Here is a 22898-nt window from a genome sequence, read left to right on the forward strand (position 1 = left end):
ATCGGATTTAAATACTGGAATTAAATTTACATTTTTAAAGATTGTTATAAAAATTAAATTAGATTGACAAACATAACCTCAAACACACCAATATATATTTTTTATTGGTGAAACAAGTAATTACATTAAAGACAGAATTTAACAACATAAAAGAGATTGCAGACTTAATAACAGAAGTACTGCCTTAGTCATCCACGCACACACGGAAAGAAAGTTTGTAGCAATATTTGATATTATGGTGTTACTTTTTAGTATATTTGGTTACAATTGCGGAACATTTTGGCATGATAACGATTTTCGATACTATTTTTAAGAATGATTGAGATTAAAATAAGAATATTTAATATAGTTGGAGAGAAAATTTGATATAATATTTACGAAATCTGAAATCTTTTTATTGAAACACAAAAATGTCAAATTTTAATAAGCTCTTTATCAATTTTTCTAACCAAATATTTCAAATTTTGTAATTAGAATTGTATAAAATGATATAATTATTTCAGATTTTGATATATTTGATATGAAAATTGAAAAAGAAATATCAAAGTTAACGAGATTCGACGAAATTTGCCGAAGTTGAACGTTCGGAATTGGCCGATCCTCACCGAGTGGTAACGAAGACTGACGAAGCTCTTTAGACAAGCCCCTTTTTACCATTATCTTGATACAGACCTGAATTTCTTTTATATAATTAATTTTGAAGATTTTACAATAAATCAGTAAAAAAAATTGTTCTTCAAAAAATAATAAAATATTTAATTATTTCCCAATAAATAATGATTTTTATTTATATTTTTAAACATGTTTTGATATAATTTCACCTTTCTCATAAGCGGTGAAAAATATGTCTGGTTAGTATATAAGAATGGTCACATCAGTTTTTCACATGAGCGTAAATTTGTATATGAAGCGTTATTCTGCGAATGTTATACGTATTATCGTTAGTATAGGTTAGGAATAAAAATAAGCCAATCGATGTAAAACATTGCGGTGTATGTGTGTGTGTGCATTTAAAAGTTCATATCCTCGTCTATCCTCGAGATGAGAAAGAGATAAAACTTTGGCGTAGGATCTGTTGGTGTTTCTGTCGTCATCTGTCACGACTGAACCACTTCGAATTTTTAGTATAGTTTTAACAAATTTCGAAATAATCTTTCCAAATTTTCATATAAATTTAGTAAATAACGAAGTGCGCGTCGGTTTAACTTACTTCTGGTTTTTCGTATAAATTTATCAATTTACGAAATAATAATTTCAATTTCTGGAATATATTTACTAAAAAAGAATATTGGTAAAAATATACCGATTTTTGTTATCAAACCCAAATGTTCCGCGTTTGAAAAAGAGAATACTAAAATTTCCTATCAGATTTATCAAATATTGCTACTAAATTTCTTTCCGTGCATGATCAAGATCATAAAGAGATGTTTCACATTTTAAGAAACAGTAATTCAATTAATAAAAATACTGATTTAACATCTTTAAATCAAATATATACCTCTCTTATTATAATACTAATTAATAATTTTATTTTAATTTTTAAATTACATGCATTAAAGTGAAATAGTAGATCCCTCATTTATAATAATAATAATAATAATAATAATAATAATAATAATAATAATAATAATAATAATAATAATAATAATAATAATAATAATAATAATAATTGAATATTTTATATCATTAATCAGACCTAAAGTAGGTTTTTAATTTTTTAAAATTTAATTTCTTTCAAATTTATATTAGTAAGTTCAAAACTCACAATTAATATTCAATTTTTTAAATCAATTTTTCTTTGTATTAAGAGTGAAATTTTTATAATTTTGATGAAGCGCATGATTAAACCCCAAATTTGTTTTTTCGAATCTTTATTTTCTCGAAAATCGTTTTATCTAAAAGGAATTGACTGTAATTTTTTGAATTCGAATCGTCAGATTATATAATAAAAATACTTTCGAATTATAATTTGACAGAATTTTTTAACTTCGAAAGAACATTTTTTATAATTTTCAATTAACCGAATAATCATTTCTCATAATTATTATTGTAGCGAATTAGTATTTTTCATAATTTTTACATTTCCAAAAACCTGTTTATACTATTTTTGATTTTACATAATTACCATTTTTTATAATTTTTTCTTCTTCGAATTACCATTTTGTATAATAAATATTTTTTCGAACAAATATTTGTTCTAAAATGTAATTTACAAAATTTATACTATACCGACAAGCGATGGCCTGGTGAGGATAAATTCCAGAAATTAATGTAGATGGGAAACTACAGTACTGAAATTGACCGGAAGTATGTTAGGGCAAATGGAGTTTCGGTAAAATTCTTATTATGACATATAACAATTCGAGAAAATAGAGATTAGAATAAATAAATATTAGGGGAAATTAAAATTATGTTAAGTGGTAATTCACAAAAGAAATAATTCTAATATTAATAATTCGTTAAAATTAAAATTCGGAAAAATAATAATTAGAAAATTTAGAAATTATGTGAAATGGCAATTCGGTAAAATGAAAATTATATAAAATAGCAAAACGTAACTTTTAAAAATAGAAAATATATAAATTTGATAAATTACATTTTAGAACAAATAATTGTTCGAAAAAAAATTTTTGTTATACAAAATGGAAATTCGAAGAAACAAAATTATAAGAAATGGTAATTATGTAAAATCGAAAATAGTATAAACTTTTATTTGGAAAAATGAAAATTATAAAAAATACTAATTCGCTACAATAATAATTATGAGAAATGATTATTCGGTTAATTGAAAATTATAAAAAATGTTCTTTCGAAGTTAAAAAATTCTGTCAAATTATAATTCGAAAGTATTTTTATTATATAATCTGACGATTCGAATTAAAAAAATTACAGTCAATTCCTTTTAGATAAAACGATTTTCGAGAAAATAAAAATACGAAAAAACAAATTTCAGGTTTAATCATGCGCCTCATTTTGACTTAATTTTTCAGTGTTTTTTTTTAAATTAACATATTTTTTAATTGTTTACTAATTTCATTGTATAGAATAGAATTCTTTTTCACTTACTTTTATAAAAAAAGATATGAAAAATATTTTATGGCACATCCCTACTTTATATGAGTGTGGCATTACTCTTTAAAATTATGTTAATAAATTCAACATCCTCTCAGAGTCGAGTCTTTTATCAAGTGTAGGCGAAAATATTATATAAATTTTCACTGAAGGTTATAGTGTAAAATTAAATGAACTTACCCAACTCGTGTCTCAGACGAAGAGAGAGAGAGAGAGAGAGAGTGAGAGAAGTTCAGATCGATTTTCTGATGAATAGCTGGACCCTGGTTAGTCTAAGGTTTATCCTCTAAAGACGTTTGCGTTAATTTGATCCATAATTCATGTTGATTTCAGCGCCTTGCCGCGTTACGGTCTGTAAATTAGTGCGACACTCTATTAACTGCTTGTTATAACTTCCCTAAGGAATATCTTATATAGTCAGATAACCACTGCACTCGTCTTCTTATCTTAGTTATGAGAAAAGTTTTGTGTGACAGACCAAGAAACCAGAAAATTATGATTAATTAATAATGATAAATTTGCTATTATCTCAAAAATAATTATATAATTTTTTAAATATCTAAAAATATTTTAAACTTTTTTTTACACATGAAGACGAATGGTACCATCAGCCCTCACAGCATGGGATATTCCACTTCCATCCCATAATATCCCTAGGATATCCCACATGAGATTTATCTCTGCGCATGAGTAGGAAGCAAACAGGTGATTGTGTTTCAAGATGGCGGACAACGCCTTAAACTGTTGACGTATGTTAGCCCACATACCGTTTATTTTCTTTAATTTTGAGTGATTTTCACCGTAAATAAGGTTATTCTTATTGTGTTTTGGTTTTTGTAATAAATAACATAAAATTCATTGAAGTTGTTAATTTTTTTCATGATATTATAGGTGATATATCAAATGACGCAATAGTATCGCTTTATACAACACAATCTCAAAAATTGCACATTTTCAATTTTTTAGTAAAATGATACAGTAAAAAAATTCTGTATCCCGTGTAGAAATGTCCCTAAGCTTCCCAACGTTATAATTGATTCCGACTAGAACCGCGCTAGAAATCGAAGTTTCAATATATCGATGTTCCATCGTCGAAAATGATGAGATGAATGGTGCAAGTGCACATGTCATTTTGTGTGAACCTGAATTTTATGGTTCTTTTGTTAATTAATAATGGAAAATAATGAGAGGAAAAAAAGCAATCGCGAATGCGAATAGCAAACAATATCGTGAGGTAAAATCCGTACGCGTTGAATTAAATAGAATGCAATATGTTCAAGAGCAAGTTATGGATATTAACAATTTAGATGACTCAAATCACTTATCTTCTTTATCAGAAGGTAAATATTAACATAATATTATCAATTTAAGAATATTTAATATTAAGCCAACAATCATGAAATATGTACTTAGAATATTAAAAGTAAAAAATATATTGATTGGTTTTCTAACCTCAAATTTTGTCTTTATGTTAATATCATTATTGCAAATTTTTAATTTTTACTATGATTATTCCAATTTCTTCAGGTAATATTATGACTTCTAACTTTTTTATTTATAATTCTGGTTAAAATTTGTGTTAGTACTGTTTGGAGGTTAGGAAGTTCAATTAAACTTCACGGCTATAATAAATAGCATATCGGGCGTTTTTAACTCTACAATTTCAAAAACACACACGGAAAAAAGGACGTTGGATCTTTATATAAATATGTTTTTTGGATTTCTTAAATATTTATTAATTTTTATTTAATAATAATCGATTAAAGGGAGCTAATAGGGTTCTAGCGAGAACTATTTACTCCTGGTAGGGAAATCGCAGGGATATCCCTGCTAGATCCCTACCAACATTCCTCGCTGGCGTCGATCGTCACGAAAAATGCCGGGTCCCACCTAGAGTTTCCCTTCCGGAACCCATCTGGAAAAAGGGACGCACAGCGAAGTCCCTATTAAAATCTAACTCAAATTTCTGCACGGGATTCGATAATAAAAGGTATAAAAATCATATTCATTGCAATTTTTGAAAAAAGAATTAAGTTTTTTTAATTGGAGAGTAAAAGTGTTCTACCTATCATTTGTTTCTTCATAGGTCAAAAAATATTACACAAATTGAAGTCATCGTAACTTTCTTATTTTTTAAATATTAACTTTTATTGCAGTAACTATTATTAATAGAAATATTTTTTGTGTCAGAAAACTAGTTTGCAAAATTTATACTGCTTTGCAGAAGTATAAAAAAGTTTATTTGTTTGAAGCATCGAAAATAATATTATCTGCAATGAGTTAACCTAAATGTTTTATGTTTTTTTTTGCTCTATTTTATTTAAGAATTTTTTTCTATTTGACACACAAAAAATAATTAACTTATATTAGATGACATTAATTATCTAAATGTTAATTTAAATTAAATATACAAGAGTAAATATAATATTTATTGTTTTTATAACCCGCGAAAGGTTAACTTTGACAAAAATAATATTTAATAATAATAGACAAACTTATAAAAAGTCATGTGAATGTTTTTGATTTGAAAATTTTTATTTTGTAAAAAGAAAAGAAAAATATAAATAAATAAAAGAAACTTTTGATCTCAGACCGTTGAATTCTCTAGAGACTCAGATGACTGAGTTCCTCTGATGCATCTCATACAGTGGAGGTCAAAACAGCAAAACTCCTTTGTAGGAGATACATGTTCACTGCAAAATGGACTGGACATGTTATAAAGTTTCATTGGATACAACAGAAAATGCATACGAATGGAAGACTGTCACGTGACAAACAACTACTGGCAAAATTTGCTAGTAAAAGTTGGCATATTCACGTAACACACACATATGACCCTTTTCAGTGTAATCGACGCATTCGACAAGAATTGATAGATTGTTGATTTATATTTTATTTAAAATAAATATATTTTATTTAATTCCCGAAAAATTTTATTTATAAAAAAAATTACCAGATTATTTAAAGAGATTATTTAAAGAGATTTTATATTCTTTTTAATGAAAAATAAAGTTGCTTGAAAATTTTTTTTATGTTCTGAAAAATCTCATTAGAAGAAGTTAAGTAAAGCTCCACGACATTGTAATTAGTTCATTTATTGTAAAAGGACTACAGTTTTAATAATAATCTATTAAAAGTTTTCACAACTTCATGCACAACTAAAGAACACGATACTAGAAACTTTTGTTAGCAAACTTTACAAGTTTTAATCACATCACACACAATTAATTTTCGAAAATATTTTAAAACACGAGAGCTACTGAATTAAAACTTGTTCTATATATAATATATGTAGGTATATACGCAAAAAGAAAGCCTAAAGTTTTAATTAAATTATTAATTATGCAATAAAATTTTCCTTCGCACTTATTCGCCAAGTCGATAGTTGATTTTTAATCAATTTTAATCACCAATTCTGTTTCATTATGGTAATAAAAAATTCTTTGCAAGTTTAAGTTATATACGTGTGTAACATATATACAGAGTGTTGAAAAAAACATTTTTGTTTAAAAATAATATTTAGAGTTTTAGAATTTTTTTTTTTAAAACTATACTGAATTGATAAAAGGAAAATCTATAAATCGTAAAGACAAATTTCATTGTGCTTGACGTCGCAAAGCGTCGCGACGAAGTTCACTCCTGCCTCCTTCTTGGTAGCGTCAATTAATTTTAGTGGAAAGATAAAGTTTTCAACTTTGGAGTCAGAAGTTAACTGCGTCTAGTCGTTTTGTGTTGTACCTAACCGCCAAGGGTGCTAAAGTTTTCACACGAATTTCACGCGAAACTCTAAAGTTGAGAAGCCACTCATTATATGAAAGTGGAAAAGATAAGATTTTCCGCGACTCTCTGAATTCTCTTTGACTTGTTGCTTTTAGTTTTCTTTGAGACAATCACGAGATTTTGTTTTATTTCTTTTTTAAAAAAAATATTTATATTCATTGTTCGTTTTTATTATCAAATGTTAAAACCTGCAAGATGTTTGAGACGTTTTTTAACAAGAGTAATGAAGCTTCGAAAAAAACTTCGCAATTATGAACAAGTCAAATGAACATTATATTGTTATCTTTTAAATAGAGAAATAACAAATAATACAATATTTTATATTTATGTCTGCTTGGTGATTCAGTGAATTTTTCCTGTTTCATTTACAATGCAGAAGGCTCTGAGCTAAGGGTATAGGAAGAATGAGAATATTGATTTTTAATGACAAGATTACAAGTTTATTTAGACAAACATTTAGAGTTATAAAATTGATCTTTGAGAAAGAGTGTCCTGAAGCAATCATTCTTGAAAATAAAGGAAGTCTGCATTCCACTGCAACAAGAAATGTAAAGGTTACTAGAAATTTTTATAAGGATGGATTTAGTTAAAAAGCCTTGGTGATGACCACAGGTCCAGAGTTCAGTTGACCTTGATGAAAACCCAAATAATGAAATTCTTTCAGAAAAGGAAGAAAAGATGATTTCCAAATATTATGGGAAAGTCAAAGCCTTGAATACTTGGATGAGTTCTTCTTGACGTAGAAAATTCAAAAATTTGATACAGAGATTCTTCTAAGTTCAACTTGAGTATAAAATTGGGCAAGGTAATAGTACTTGTACAAGATTTCGTAAATAAAGTTGACGTGCTGGTACCAAAATCTGAACTGAACTCTCCTAGAATGTGTGGACCTTTATACTGAATCTTCGTAAAGAGAGTAGGCAAGATTTATTAAAGTGCGTTGCTTTTCCCATCCTCTAAGGAGTGACCATCTAATCAATTGTAAATTAGGATGACTTCCCTTTTGAAGTAACAAGAATCGTGGTGATAAAAAAAAAGAATCATAGATAGACTTTCTCAATAGAACAATGTACAAAAAGCGGTTTGACAAATATTATTTTCTGAATTCGGAAAAAAACTATGTTGGGCGTAGACTCAACAAAATTAAAATAATTTTACTATTTTAATTTAATTTTTAACAAATAAAAATATTTTACTTATTTTATTTAGAAATATTTACAAAATTTGTCAATACTATTAAATAAATTATAAAAAAACACATTTTTATATGTCGAAATTAAAGGTTTTAGTTGTAAGAAAAATTTCGATTATGAAAAGAATAAGCGCCTAATGGTTGATGTCTTGTTGTGCACGTTTAATTTCGGGGTATTTCGACGAAACCGATGTGTAATTCGGGGAATTGTGGCTTGACTTCGGGGGAGGGAGAGATTTGTAGGAAATGATAAAATCGGTGGTTTCCTTGTTCTCTGCCTCATTCGCTCGTCATTATTTTCTATAAAAGAAAATCCCGCGCCATATTTTGACGTCCGACGTCGAAGACTCAAAGGTAGTTTCTTTTTTTTTGTAATTATATATATATATTTTTTTATTAAAGAAGGGGTTGTTTCAATTATATAATTAATGTTTTTTTTTTTGGAAGAAAAGAAAATGATTTTTGTTTTTTTTTTTTTTTTTGTAAATTTAAAGTGTGGCGTTTAATAAAGTATGAGCGGGAACGTGAACTCGGATTTGGCAGAGTGCAAGGGGACAACCTGAAGCCATAAATAAAATAAGGGCCGAAATTATCTCATAGAGCAATAAGGTATAATTTGGATTGATGTAAAATTTGGACGATCTAGGAAAAGCATCCGTCGATCTCTCCATCCCCACTCAGCACCGTATGTCGTCGAGTTCATCGTTGTTTGCTGCGAGGAATGAGTATTATTGTTTTATCTTTTTTTTTGTTTTACAATTTTATGGACTACAATAATTATATATATATGTGTATTTAATTCTTTTAAATTAATGTATGTAAGTGTGAATGTGTGTTTGACGTGAAGGAGTTTTTATATGTGTATATATATTTGTTTTATATTGTTTCGATCAATGCTTATGATCTAAATGATGCATCATACGTGAAATCTTATCTAATTTTAATAAATATTATCATTGATCTGTTCAAACTATATCTATATATTTATTTTCTTGGTAATTATTTTTTTTTCTTGATCGATTCTGATTATTGTCCATATATTTCTAATTTATTATGTCATGTGATTTTTGATTCGTTGTTTTGATTAATTTTCATGATTATTTTTTTTATTATATGATTTAACTATTTAATTTTTTTTTGTTTTACAAATTGTATGTTACATAGTTTTTGATTTATATTAAATCTGACATATCTTTTGAGATAAGAGACACTTGGAGAAAATCTGACACCCGTTAGAGAAGCTCGCAATATTACTCACGGCTTGACTGTTTTTACTTCCGTTCGCGTCACTGTTTGTTCAAGACGATATTGCACTGTTCGTGATAACAAACGGTAGTAAAACAAGCAATCATATCGTTTGCTCAGGCAGCTAAAGAAAAAAAAATTTCTTTCTTTTTTTTTTTTTTTTTTGACGCAAAAATGACAGAGTTCTTAAATTCACATAAAAAAAAATTGTATCATTTTTCTGTGTGCGACAAAAAGGAAATATATGATTTAAAAAAGGGAAAATCCTACAGCAAAAAAAGAGAAAAGTAGACACACGCGCTCACAGGAGGTATAAAACTTAAGACGCAGAAAAAGGGCGGCAACAGGGTCGAATGTCTGAGCACCGGTACTTAATCGCTTTTGTGTGAGACTTCTTGACTTGACTACACCGCACAAGGGCGCTCACTTCATTCACTGCAAAACACTCCTTTTATTTTACTTTTTCGTTCTTTACTTTCTGCCTTTCCTCATTTTAAACCATGAGATGAAAAAAAGTGTGCATATATATATATATATATATATATATTACGCGGTTCGTTTAAGCGAAATTTTATTTTAGCAGTCAAAAAATTTTCAGCTCAAGTCTTTTCCTAAAAGTCGCTGAAAAAAAAGAACCAAAGGAAATAGAGAAAAAAAATTTAATACCAAAAATAAAAAAGGAATTGTTGTTTCGATGATTTAAAATTTTTTTGCGACAAAGCAGATTATTCTGTTTATCATTGCATAATCAGAATGCGAGTATTAATATTAAAGTTTGCTTTTTATAAAAAGAAAGAATAATGTACAAAATAAATTTTAAAAAGTGTCGATTGTGCTAAAATATCAATATGCCTATAAAGTGATTTGTGTTATGAAACACAGGATATCAAACAAATTTCCAGACGTGTGTAACGAATTTGATTGTAAGTAGAAAATAATATTACACCGTCCGACACAATTTTTGACACACAAAAAAATTTAACATTTTCGGAAACTAGGACTCAAAAAAAAATACCCGTGTCTGGCCGTTTTGCTAGATCACGTCGTTTGTGGTTTTTAGAGGTGAAAACAACCCCTAAATGAAAAGTGACAAGATATCTTTTAAAAATTATTAATATTTTATAAAAATTGGTATCTGGGGGTTTTCGGGGCCACTGATTATTAATCTGATGTCAGATTTTCAAAATTCAAAATGGCGGATCCAATATGGCGATCAAATTTTTAAAAAGTTATTAATTTTTTATTTTATATCCGCCATTTTGAATTTTGAAAATTTAACATCAGATTCGTCATCAGCGAGCCAAAAAACCCCTAGATATCAAGGTTTAAAAATAATTTAAGGGGGGCGCCTACTTTATCGGGTCAAAAAAATCGATTTTTTAAAAGTTGTCTTAACTGAAAGTACAACTATCAGAGAATATGCTCTTAAAATATTACGTCAAAGTTGCACTTATCTACTATTACACCTACCATTAAAATTACCATTTATCAGTAAAATGTCGTCTTATCCAAGAGCTACCCATAAAAAAAGTCGTTCATCGAGGCCTGTGACTGCCGTATGTTTTTAATAAATAGTTTTTCAATCTTTAAACTCGTTTTTCTCAAAACACTGTTTTTGTAGTTTGCGTACACGATAGACAAAAATCTATTCAACCGATTAAGGTGTACCTTGGCTTGTTTTAAAGATAAAAAGTGTCTCTTCTGTATGAACTAAATTTGTTTTTGATAGAGTTAAATTTAGTGCTTTCTTTTAAAGAAAAAATGAGATTTTTTTGGCGAAAATTAAATTTTTTTTAAAAAAGTCATGTAAAAATGTCAGTTTTTACTTTCTATTGAAATCTTTTAATTCATACAGAAGGCAATAATGTATATTTAAAGAAAAAATTTTGTTTTTTTGTTTTAGATAAGAATTGTGGACCCTAGGTTGTACGCAATGGGAAAATTTCAGCAGCGAGGCGTTATATATATGGCGTTTATTTTATTATTAAATTCTATTTTCATTTAATCAAAAAATTATATTTCAAAGATTTAAATATATAAGAAAACATACACTAAATCTCGCATCGATTTATTTAAATGTGTTTGGGAAAAAAATTCCTGAAATGTACGCAGTTTTTTACCTTCTAAAGTAGGCGCCCTTCATAATAACTTTTTAAAATTTTGACCGCCATATTGAATCCGCCATTTTGAATTTTGAAAATCTGACATCAGATTAATAATCAGCGACCCCGAAAACCCCCAGATACCAAGTTTTATAAAATATTAATAATTTTTAAAAGATATCTTGTCATTTTTTATTTAGGGGCTGTTTTCACCCCTAAAAATCACAAACGACTTGATCTAGCAAAACGGACAGATACGGGTAATTTTTTTGGGTCCTAGTTTCCAAAAATGTTGGATTTTTTGTGGGTCAAAAAAATAGTTCAATTTTGTCAGACGGTATTATATTACATTATAAAAAAAAATTAATTAGTAATGCAATAGAAATAAAAAAGATTTATAAATTTTCAAAAAAAATTATAATTTTGTCCTTATTAAGGCTGATTTTATTGATTTTGGCGCATGTTGGTTCTAATTATTGATGAAAATTAGCATTTTTTAATTTTAAAAAGTACTATTGTACAAAATAAAAAAAGGAAAAAAGATTACATAAGTATGTAAGGAGTAAAGAAAAAGTAAAAAAAAAACGATAAAAGAGATGAAGTAATAGGAGAGGTAAAGAAAAGTAAAAAGATCTAAAGTTAAAGAGTATCTAAGAAAGTGCAAGATGAAAGAAGAGGGAGGTAAAATTCTAAAAAAGGGTAAAGCGAAAAAAGGCGTCAAGAAAGAATATGGATTAAAGTTTAAAAAGATAGGATGGGCACTAGGAGGTGGAGGTATAAAGATAAAGTTCTAGAGATTATTTCTAAGTAATCAAATCCACATATATATTTTTAATACTCACAAATTGTTTGCAGTAAAATTTTTAGATTTTATTATATATACTTAAAAAAATTTTTTAATCAAATTATATTTTTACTGTTTTAAAGAAATGGAAAAAGTGGTATAGCTCCATTTCAAGTCATAAGTCTATGGTATGAGCATTGTTAGTTGTTTTCATATATCTTATTCTTATAGAAAGTTGGAAAAAGTATAAAATTCACGAATAAAAAGAATCTTTTTTTTCTCCAACTATCATGAATTGAAAAAATATAAGTCTTTAATTTTAAGGTAGATTCACTCGACTGTGGGTTCTCGCTCATCGAGGTGGCACGGTCTAATTGCAATTAACTTGAGCGGTGAGTTTAAGAAATAAAGAAAGCAAAACGTTTTCGTTTACCGGGGCGCCATGGAATACTTGCGAGCTTTTCGGTCTCGCTTAATCTCCTCAGAGTTCCGGATGAAAACCGAAATAAAGTAAAAAGTTAAGGAAGGCAAAAAGAGAAAAAGAAAACAAGTAACCCTTGCACGGATGGATTTAAAAACTCGACGCTGAAGGTCCAATGAAGGTGCTTTTTTTTAAGTATATATATGTCGGATTAGGTTCCTCTAAAGATGTCTAAATAACCATCTTCCAGGAAACTTGATATTTATTTATTTTTATTTCATTTATCACGTCACCGTAACTTATTTAATAATAAAATAAATATTGCTTTTAATTAATTTGTTAAATAAATAAATATATTTGTAAATAAATAATTGTTTATAAAATACAATTTACAATTTAATTATATTTTTTGTTACAATGAATTTTTCCAAAAAATAAATATTGAAATAATTTCTAGTTTCGTAATTTTAAAAAATAATAACTTTTTATATTTCGGTTATTTTATTTATTTTCTTTGCTCTCACCATCGTTTTATATTATTCTAAAAATATCTTCCAAATGAAATATTGTTGTTTATTTTATTGGTCATATTTATTTTACATAAAAATTCAATTTTTACTTTTGAATCTAAAAAATTGTTATATCTATAATATTCCAGAATGAGCAATCGAAGAATTGTTCGAGCAACAGAAAAGTGATGTTGAAAGGTAGTCCATTCTGCATATCTGATGAGAAAATGCACGTAATTTTTTTCCACTTTTTTACTTCATTTACTCGTTTTTTGCGTCTTTTATCTGACTTTTGCAGATTTTGATGAACTTTAAAAGTTTCTGACATTAAAAAAAATTTTTTTTTTTATTTCATTTACTATTACAAAGTAATCTCTAACTCAAAGGATGTGTACATAAAATAATATTTTATCGAATTTTCATAATAACTTGATATTTCTGTAGTAGTTAATCTCTAGTGGATTTAAAGATTTAATTTTTTTTCTACAATAAATGTAATTTTCAAGGCAATTCCATGTTTTTAATAATAATAGAATATAAAAATAATCTTATTACAAGGAATATTATCAAAAAGTTGGAAAAAAAAACTTTTCTCCATAAACTTCACCAACATTCTGAGTAGATTTAACTCAAGTTCTCTACACGCATACTGGATACAGAAAATTTAAATTGCATCTCTGGAATTCAGAGCAATACCAAAAGTACCACGAGAGTTTCTAGACCTTATATATATACATACATATCTAAATACACCAAGTGAGTTCATAGTTGTGAAGGTTTCTCAGGATTCACTAAAATTCAAGGTAATAATGAAATTAAATTGAAATTATATCGTTGATACTTTTATGAGAGAAGACAATTTATATTTTCCAAAGGAAATGTTTTTTAATATTTTCACATATTTTACTAAAGTAATAGTTGTCTTATATTATTTATAAAGTATAAATTACATTTCTGATTTATTTTTAAAGATGTATATTTTTAATTAATTTTTTTTTTAGAATTATATTTTTCTATATATCGATTTCGAGAATATTGGAAATCTTTTCACGCTCTAAATAGAAAAAAATAATATAGATACATCAAAAATTGCAAGTTCTTTGAACCATAATTTTCCGTAGAGGGTCAATAATTTTCTTTTTTTTTTTTAAATAGAATTGTCAGATGAAAAAGTTGTGAGAAAAAAAACTTTTTAAACGAGTTCACACACTTTGATATCAGCAATCGATTTGATTTTCATGTTCTTCCGGGCAACGAAACCAATTTGCATCAACTGCCTGACAGTACCAGATATACACGGAATACCTGATGCTTAGGCTCTTGGTGAGCGCTTTCTTTAGTTCTGCAATAATCTTTAACGATTGCGTGTTGAAATTGCTCTCAAGTTTTGAGAGAGATAGTAAATTTTGTCAATTGCTTTTCTGTATATGCACAAAGGGACTTGAAAATCAGATTAAATTTTCACTTCTTCTATATATATGTGTGTGTGTATGTATGTATGTATGTATATTACAAAATTTAGTTTCAAGTTCCCTAAGCTTCAGCGTACTCTGAAACACATTCTCTTACAATTTCTTTGATTTCACTTCACCGCAGTAGGTATACACATGTATATAGTCTAATAGAATTTAGCCCGAAACTAAATGCAAGAGGCTACAAATGCACAGAGAATTCTTAAGGAAACAACTCGTATGCAACTTGTGAGGTAATTATTCCAAATGAAACAATGCACCGAACAATTAATTGGAACTTGGAAGATGTAATTTGTATGATTCGGCAACTAACCAATAGTGTAAAATGTATGAGAACTTTATACTATTTTTTTTTTTGTTAAAATTAAATATTTCATAAATTGTATTTGTAAAAATAATAAATAAATGAAAATAAATGATAATAGAGGGTTTTCATTATTGCCACCACGGAGATGTAACGAACGATAGCATTTCGCGTAACCACAGAAAATTAAAAGGCATTAAAATAAGCTGCAACGCTTCTTATTTTAATCCAATTTTGCTTATTTTAATACCAAAATGGATTAAAATAAGCAAAATTGGATTAAAATAAGAAGCGTTGCAGCTTATTTTAATGCCTTTTAATTTTCTGTGACGTCACTGACACTCAAAACTGCTGGAGTTTTGAAGCTACTACTTTCTAAATTTTCTAAATCTAAGCGATCTTCCTAAATAAATACCGGCGAAGATCAAAAACTGAAGGAATAAGTGAGATTAAAATCAAAAAGTGACAAAATTGATAATAATCATCGATAAGTAGCAATTTTATAATTCGAAAATTTTCGGAAATTCATGCATCTTAATGCACGCATTAGAAAATTTTGTAGGTTAGAAAATATTTTTTCTTTTTAATTTAATGAATGTAATTTAATTGTGCTGTCAAAATATTACGTGAATTTTCAAAAATATATTTGCCACTATTATTGTAAGTAATATAATGAAATTTATATAATAAATAAATAATTTTTAATAAAAATAGATCACGAAATATTAAATTAAGATAAATAATAAATTCACTTTTTAGTCATTTAATTCTGATATTATTCTAAATCTAAAATAATAATTATTAAATATTAAAAATTATATTAATTGTTAAAATATTAATTATCAAATAATAAAACTTAATAGAATTATTAATTAATTTCTCGCTTTATTTGCCACTCAAAACTGTTGAAGTCAAGTGCACGATTATTTTTCTAGTTACTCAATGACTCGCATAGTGCTCTGCATTCACTATATTACATTGCGTTTCACCCTCATGATTGCCACTGCTTGATTGCGGTGCGATATTTATATGAATCGAAAACGATACTTGGGTGGGGAGGACTGAACCTGATTGGTTAGTCACTTGAGCGGGCGGAGTCAATCTATGTTTTGTGGAAACAATTTGCTACCCCAGTACCACACATAACTCCCACCACCCTTGGGACCGATATAAAGTTTGAGGCTCACTAGTGGATTCTTTACTGTATCTGCTGGCAAGTCTCGAGGCATTTCTAGCACGTGCCAATATCAATTAAAAATAAATAATTTATTTTGCTTAATTTCTCTTTCAAATTAATGACATTGATATTTTTTTAATTATAACAAACAGTACTAAATTTCCACAAAGTAAAATAATAATATACATATGAGAGATTCTTTTTCAATCGCCCCAGCCCAAAAAGTCAATGTTCTGGGATTGGCTTCATACTTTGGTAAATTGTTGTCCTATATGATAGTAATAAATCCCTAAAATATAAACTCATTAAAAAAATATTTGTAGAAAGTAGAGGGGGTTGAAGTTTTGACGTTAAGGGTAACCTTGTCATTTTCAAATCCGTTTAACTATGACAAAAGTTAATGGATTTTAATTTATCTATAATGAATTTTATTGCATTTTTCACGTACTTTTCAAAAATGTATACGAAATTTAAAAAAAAAAATTTTTAACCCCTTTTTTGTCAAAATCAACCCTTATTTTTCGATTTTCACCCCTTCGGGTATTTTTTTTTTTTTTTTTTTTATTTTCATTGGAAAGCTGAGGTTTTTTCCGATGAGCTATGTAAATATGAAAATGGGACAACAATAATTTTGTGAGAAACAGAATATTAAAGTAGGCGGTGCCGATAAGGGTGCCGTTAAGGGTAACATTGTCATTTTCAAATCTGTATCACTATGACAAAAGTTAATGGATTTTAATTTATCTATAATGAATTTTATTGCATTTTTCACGTACTTTTCAAAAATGTATACAAAATTAAAAAAAAAAAATTTTTGACCCCTTTTTTTTCAAAATCAACCCTTATTTTTCGATTTTCACCCCTTCGGGAATTTTTTTTTGTTTTTTTTTTATTTTCATTGGAAAGCTGAGGTTTTTTCCCATGAGCTATGTAAATATGAAAATGGGACAACAATAATTTTGTGAGAAACATAATATTAAATTAGGCGGTGCCTATCTAAATCCTCAAAGATGATCTCCAGGTACACCCCTTATCGGCACCGCCTACTTTAATATTCTGTTTCTCACAAAATTATTGTTGTCCCATTTTCATATTTACATAGCTCATCAGAAAAAACCTCAGCTTTCCAATGAAAATAAAAAAAAAAAAAAAAAAAATACCCGAAGGGGTGAAAATCGAAAAATAAGGGTTGATTTTGACAAAAAAGGGGTTAAAAATTTTTTTTTTTAAATTTCGTATACATTTTTGAAAAGTACGTGAAAAATGCAATAAAATTCATTATAGATAAATTAAAATCCATTAACTTTTGTCATAGTTAAACGGATTTGAAAATGACAAGGTTACCCTTAACGTCAAAACTTCAACCCCCTCTACTTTCTACAAATATTTTTTTAATGAGTTTATATTTTAGGGATTTATTACTATCATATAGGACAACAATTTACCAAAGTATGAAGCCAATCCCAGAACATTGACTTTTTGGGCTGGGGCGATTGAAAAAGAATCTCTCATATATGGGCAAATCCACGAAACTTTCAACTTTCAAGAAAAAAAAAAATTTCTTTTTTTTTAATTTGCAGGCACATTGATGTCACTTTGTATACACGTTTAAGTACATTTTAGCACTACAAATTCATATGCGTGATTCATTTTTAGCTCACGCCGTCAATGCTTAACTCTTTAAACTCTTTAATGTTAATAAATTACATATAAAATTAAAAAATTCAACTTTTTTTATTTTTGATATCGGAGTGGTTTCCAAAGTATTTTCGTCCTTTGAACACGATAGTGGCACCTAAATTTGCTTAGCACGTCAGGATTTTCAGAAAAGAGGGGTTAAAGACTCCAAAAAAGTGTTTTCAGCATATTTTTAACTTAATAAAATTTATTTCACTCAAAAAAAAAATTTTTCAATCACACCATAGATTGACTTGTTCAAAGCAAAAATGCAGTTGTGCCTTTCAAAAATGTATAAATTTAAATGAAATCACGATTTTTATTATCATCTTTAAATTGTTGCCACAGGAATACAATTAGAGGCACATCATTGAAAAGGTCTTAAAATTTTTCTTTTTTCATCAGCTTTTAAGAAATGCATTGAACTTTTATTTTTATCCAACGCCGTAATAGATATTTTCATAAGAAGACGTTCAATAGAATTTTTTTAAAAAGTGCTATCACTCAATCAAACCTTCGTATTTTTAGTTTTAGTGATGGCACACTAATTGAATAGTGAAAATTTGTACATACTGTACATAAATGTTCCTTTGTATATAATTTAACAAAAAAAAAAATTATACTCAAAGTTTTAATTAAAAATAATTCAGATTTTTAAGTGTTCGATTCAAGAATCATAAAAGTTAAAAGTTTCGTGGATTTGCCCATATATACTTTGTAATACCAATTTTAATACGAATTATTGAAACATAATAAAGCTGATGATATACAAAATGAACAATATTTGATATTTCCTCTTGCAAATGATTTAATTGAATATTAAAATCTCGAGGACGTTCAATAAAACCATAATAATTGATACAGAATGTCAAATTTCGCGACTCAATTAGCATATCGAAATTATGCTCTATAATTACCACAATGAAAGAACAAAATTTTTAATAAATCCCTATTAATTAATAAATCTATATCACGTATAGAATTTAATAATTTAAAAATAATAATAGTTAAAAAAAACAAAAAAAAAATTATTTCATAAAAATTGGTGTTGAATTTTAAACAAGAAATTGAAAAAATACCTTTGACAATTTTTTTTAAAACGATATTGATTCCTTTGACAAAATTTCTCTTTGAAATAGCTGCGAGGTTAAAATCTGATCCACGTTTCATGTTGCAAACATCTTTCGAGTTCAAAGTTGTTTGACCACCAAAGGATCCTTTGAAAATATATAGTTAACGATGCACTTAATCTATCAAGTTAATTTTATTAAATGAGATTATAAATTTTATTCCATTTTGAAAATTTTAATATTTGACTATAATAATCACTTTAAAAAAAAAAAAAAAACGAGAAAATTTATCATACACAACTTAATTATTTGATAAAATTTTATTTTATATAAAAATCTAAATGAAATGAACGTATTATTTTTTATAAAAACTTCTTTTTTTTTAAATAAAAATGTTAAAGAATATGGTAAAGCCTTTTTTTAACACTACAAACGCGTCTGACAAAGTTTCGTTTCCTTAATTAACCGTCAATGCTAAAACTTATTTCAATAGGGACTTTAATAGAATTACGTAATTGGATGAAAACTTTCAAAAATCCAATGAATATAATATACTTTCTGTCCCTAAAGGAACTTATTTATTGACAACAAAAAGAATACAAAATTATGTTTCATCATTAAAAAGAAAAACAATTTAATACGAATAAATATTTATTTAATAACCGATTATTTGAATGAAATGATTTTTTTCACTGTAATAATAAAATAAAAGTTTCTTCTATAATAAATTTATAAAACAAAAATTTCATGTAAAAAAGTGTTAAAATATACGGATTCTTTTTTTCACTTTTGAAAAATTGGTAATTATTATTGCAATTTAGTTGTTTCGATCTGAATTGTAAATTGATTTTTCTTTTCTTTTTTTTGCTGCAAATTTTTATTTTTCCATCACCAGCGATGATAACTTGGAAATGTTATTATAATTTAACGAGAAACTCGATTGCATCCTGGCGCGCGAGATGAAGTATATGTAGTAATAAATGAAAATTCGAAAATATCGGCTTGGGAAAAGTTACCCGTAATCCTATCATGTTAAAATGATAACAACGCACTTTACTCGACATACAACCACGTCTCTCGAAGGATCATAATGCAGAGTGAAAAAATAATTTTATTGATTTTGTTTTTGTATATGACAAAGTGGAAAATTTACAAAATACGCTGATAGAGAAAAAAAAGTGAGAGACTTTTATTTTATTATTATTATTTTTTTTTTTAATATCTTTGTGTAGTATACGTTAAACTGAAAATTCTACAAGTTGAAGCTGCATTTTCCTAAATTTCCTTTTAATGGTGTGCTAACGTAATTAAGTGAACCTAAAAGTTTCCTAGCTTCACGACGTAATGAAACGAAATGAGATTTTCAAAAGCTTTTTCATAGAAGCCACACTAAAAATATGCAATTCAATTGAATTTACGTTATTATTTAAAATTAGAATTTTGTTATTAAAATATTTTAGAAATTACAAAGACATAGATGATACTTTTTAATTGTAAAACGAAATAAAATAGATGCTGAAGAGATCAATACTATTTTAAAATTGGCGATATTTTTTCTTTATATTTTATAAAAGAGTGACGCTTTTTGGTGGTGCTTCTGTTTTTGGGATACGAGTGCGATACGAGTTACCTATTTTATAATTAATCAAAAATTTCTTCTGGATTTCGGTCCTTTGACGATAGAGGAATTTTTTTTTGTTCGATATATTGAGATATTCTAGATTGTGATATATATAATTACGCATTGACAAATAATCCAGCAAGACTCATCTAATATTTGTGTTATCAATATGGGTCATTCTTTGTTAAAAAGACACCCTCTCTGCCCAGAATAGATTTAATTGAAAAAAGCTCTATAAGAACTTAAATTAGGAAAACTTTTGTCTATTTTTGATGCGGTATGGCACTTTTTAAATATTAAACATGGGAAACCACAAATGTTAAAAAATACCTTCAATATTATGGAAAAAACTAATATTTTTTTTACTGCAAGGTTAAAACTGATTATTCGAATCGATTACTGGCTCAGAAATCTACATTATCAACTGATGATAAAATCAGGAAAATGATATAAAAAATTACCGACATAGAAATCTATATTACAGACTGATGGTAAAATAGAAAAATAAAAATTACCGACATAGAAATCTACATTACCGACTGATGGTAAAACAGTCGGTAATTTTTTATATTATTATTATTATTCTGCTTTTACCATCAGTCGATAATGTTATTAATGTCTTTGTTATCAAGTACCTTAGAAACTGTGTGGGATTGATTTTTAAACAAATGTTTGAACCTTGTATTAAAAAAAATATTACTTTTTTCGATAATATTGAAATTTTTTTTTTAACATTTGTGGTCCCCTATGTTTAATATTTAAAAAGTGCCATACGGCATTAAAAATAAACAAAATTTGCTGTAATTTAAGCCCATATAGAGGTTTTTTAAACTAAATCTATTCTGGGCAGAGGGGGTGTTTTTTGACAAAAGAATGCCCCATATATTTTCAATTAAATTAAATTTTTAAATTTTTACACTTACTTTTATTGTTGAAGCTTGTCCTAGTTAGTAGAAAAAATATGGAATAATTGTCTTGGGTTTTTAATTTCCTCCAATAGAAATTAATAGAATTTTCCTTTTAATTGGATTGATTGTCCTTTAGAAATATTTCCCACGAAATATATTTCAAATGACATTTGGAATAAAAATTTGAATTTAAAATTGAACTAAAAAATTTTTGAGAGGACTTAGAAGTTTTAATTTTTTAAATTGTAGAATTTTGAATCTCGAAGGATTGTAGAAGTAGTTTTTAAATTTGTTGTTGAACTTTTTGAATTTTGAACTTGACTTAGTAATTGAGAGTTTGAAAATATTGAATTGAACTTCTTGTAGAAGTAATGTATTTTAGAATTTGAATTAAATTATTTTAAAAGAAATTGAACTGATAATTTTACGCAAACTTGCGTTTATAAAGATTTGACCCCACTACAAATTTTGATTTTTGTAGTGTTGGGAAAAAATTTGAAAAGAAGTGGAACAGAGAATTGAGAAAACCGGAATATAATTTTACAATGATAATTCTATTTAATTAGAATAATTGCCATTCCTCTGATGAATTACCAAAAATGACAAATAAACTCTGAATACAAGAGAGTATATATATACTATATCAAAGGTAAAGATATAACTGAAGGAAGTTTGTTGAACGATTTAAAAAGTGTTTCTGATCGCGACGGAGACATCAGGTCGTAGTCAACCATAACTTCGCCAACGACATTGTTTCTCGACACAAAGGAGGACATAAAGTGCAAGCTGCAACGGAGCTTCGTACCGCCCATCGCAGGACTTCCTCAGTATTATCGTTGTTGTCGACCAACAAGGCAGCTTGCGGTCCTTTGTCGAGGTCGAAACTACGTCAAGGCGAACGTACAGAAGAGCTGGGTTAGAAGATAGAAGAGGATAGAGAGACGAAAGAAGCAACAACGAACACCATCAGAAGTGGAAGAGAGAGAGAGAGAGAAAGATTTCGTGAGAGAGAGAGAGAGAGAGGATGAGTTCAGGGGTAAATGTGCCGTTAGTTGGTACAAGGTATATTTTAGCCTCTGGGGTGCACTGAAAGTGGAAGATGTGTGGCCCGAGGTTTTCCTCAAGCGACACGGGACTATTGTTTGCAACCAAGACAACACATAGATACAACACACCTTTTTCCTTCTTTCCTTCAATAAAAGACACAGATGAGAAATGAACGTTTTATGTGACATTAAGAAAATACAGAAGATAATTAAATTTTTTTTCTCCAGAAAACTCATTTTTTTTGCTTCTATTTCTTTCATTTGTAATAAATGTACCAGGATATTTTAGAATTTATGACGTTTTAATATTTTAGAAACGAAAAATTACAGTAAAAAAATTTTGAAAGTACTATTTATCTATTATTATAAACCATTGTTGAAATTAATCTTTATCAAAAGATATGTCACGAATATATTTGTAACTTTATATTTAATTTTTTATAGAACCAAAATTTATGATTAAATAATTGAAAATAACTTTTTTTTTCCATAAAATAATTGAATCTAGAGTAAGTGAA

The 22898-nt window shown here is 27.5% G+C and overlaps 1 protein-coding gene and 1 long non-coding RNA gene across 2 annotated transcripts in view; one reads left to right on the plus strand and one right to left on the minus strand.

Moving 5' to 3' along the window:
* LOC127290912 (protein-tyrosine sulfotransferase) overlaps positions 1 to 22898 on the minus strand; it is a 159951-nt gene that overhangs the window by 99237 nt on the left and 37816 nt on the right. The gene's annotated exons all lie outside the window — the stretch shown is intronic.
* Positions 10351 to 13352, plus strand: LOC127290917 (uncharacterized). Its single transcript, XR_007844510.1, has 3 exons — positions 10351 to 10951; positions 11193 to 12777; positions 13255 to 13352. It is a non-coding gene; the product is annotated as an uncharacterized LOC127290917 (long non-coding RNA).

The sequence above is a fragment of the Leptopilina boulardi genome, unplaced genomic scaffold, assembly GCF_019393585.1.
Source record: "Leptopilina boulardi isolate dan_hultmark-lab unplaced genomic scaffold, ZJU_Lbou_2.1 LbouV2_95, whole genome shotgun sequence".
NCBI lineage: Eukaryota > Metazoa > Arthropoda > Insecta > Hymenoptera > Figitidae > Leptopilina > Leptopilina boulardi.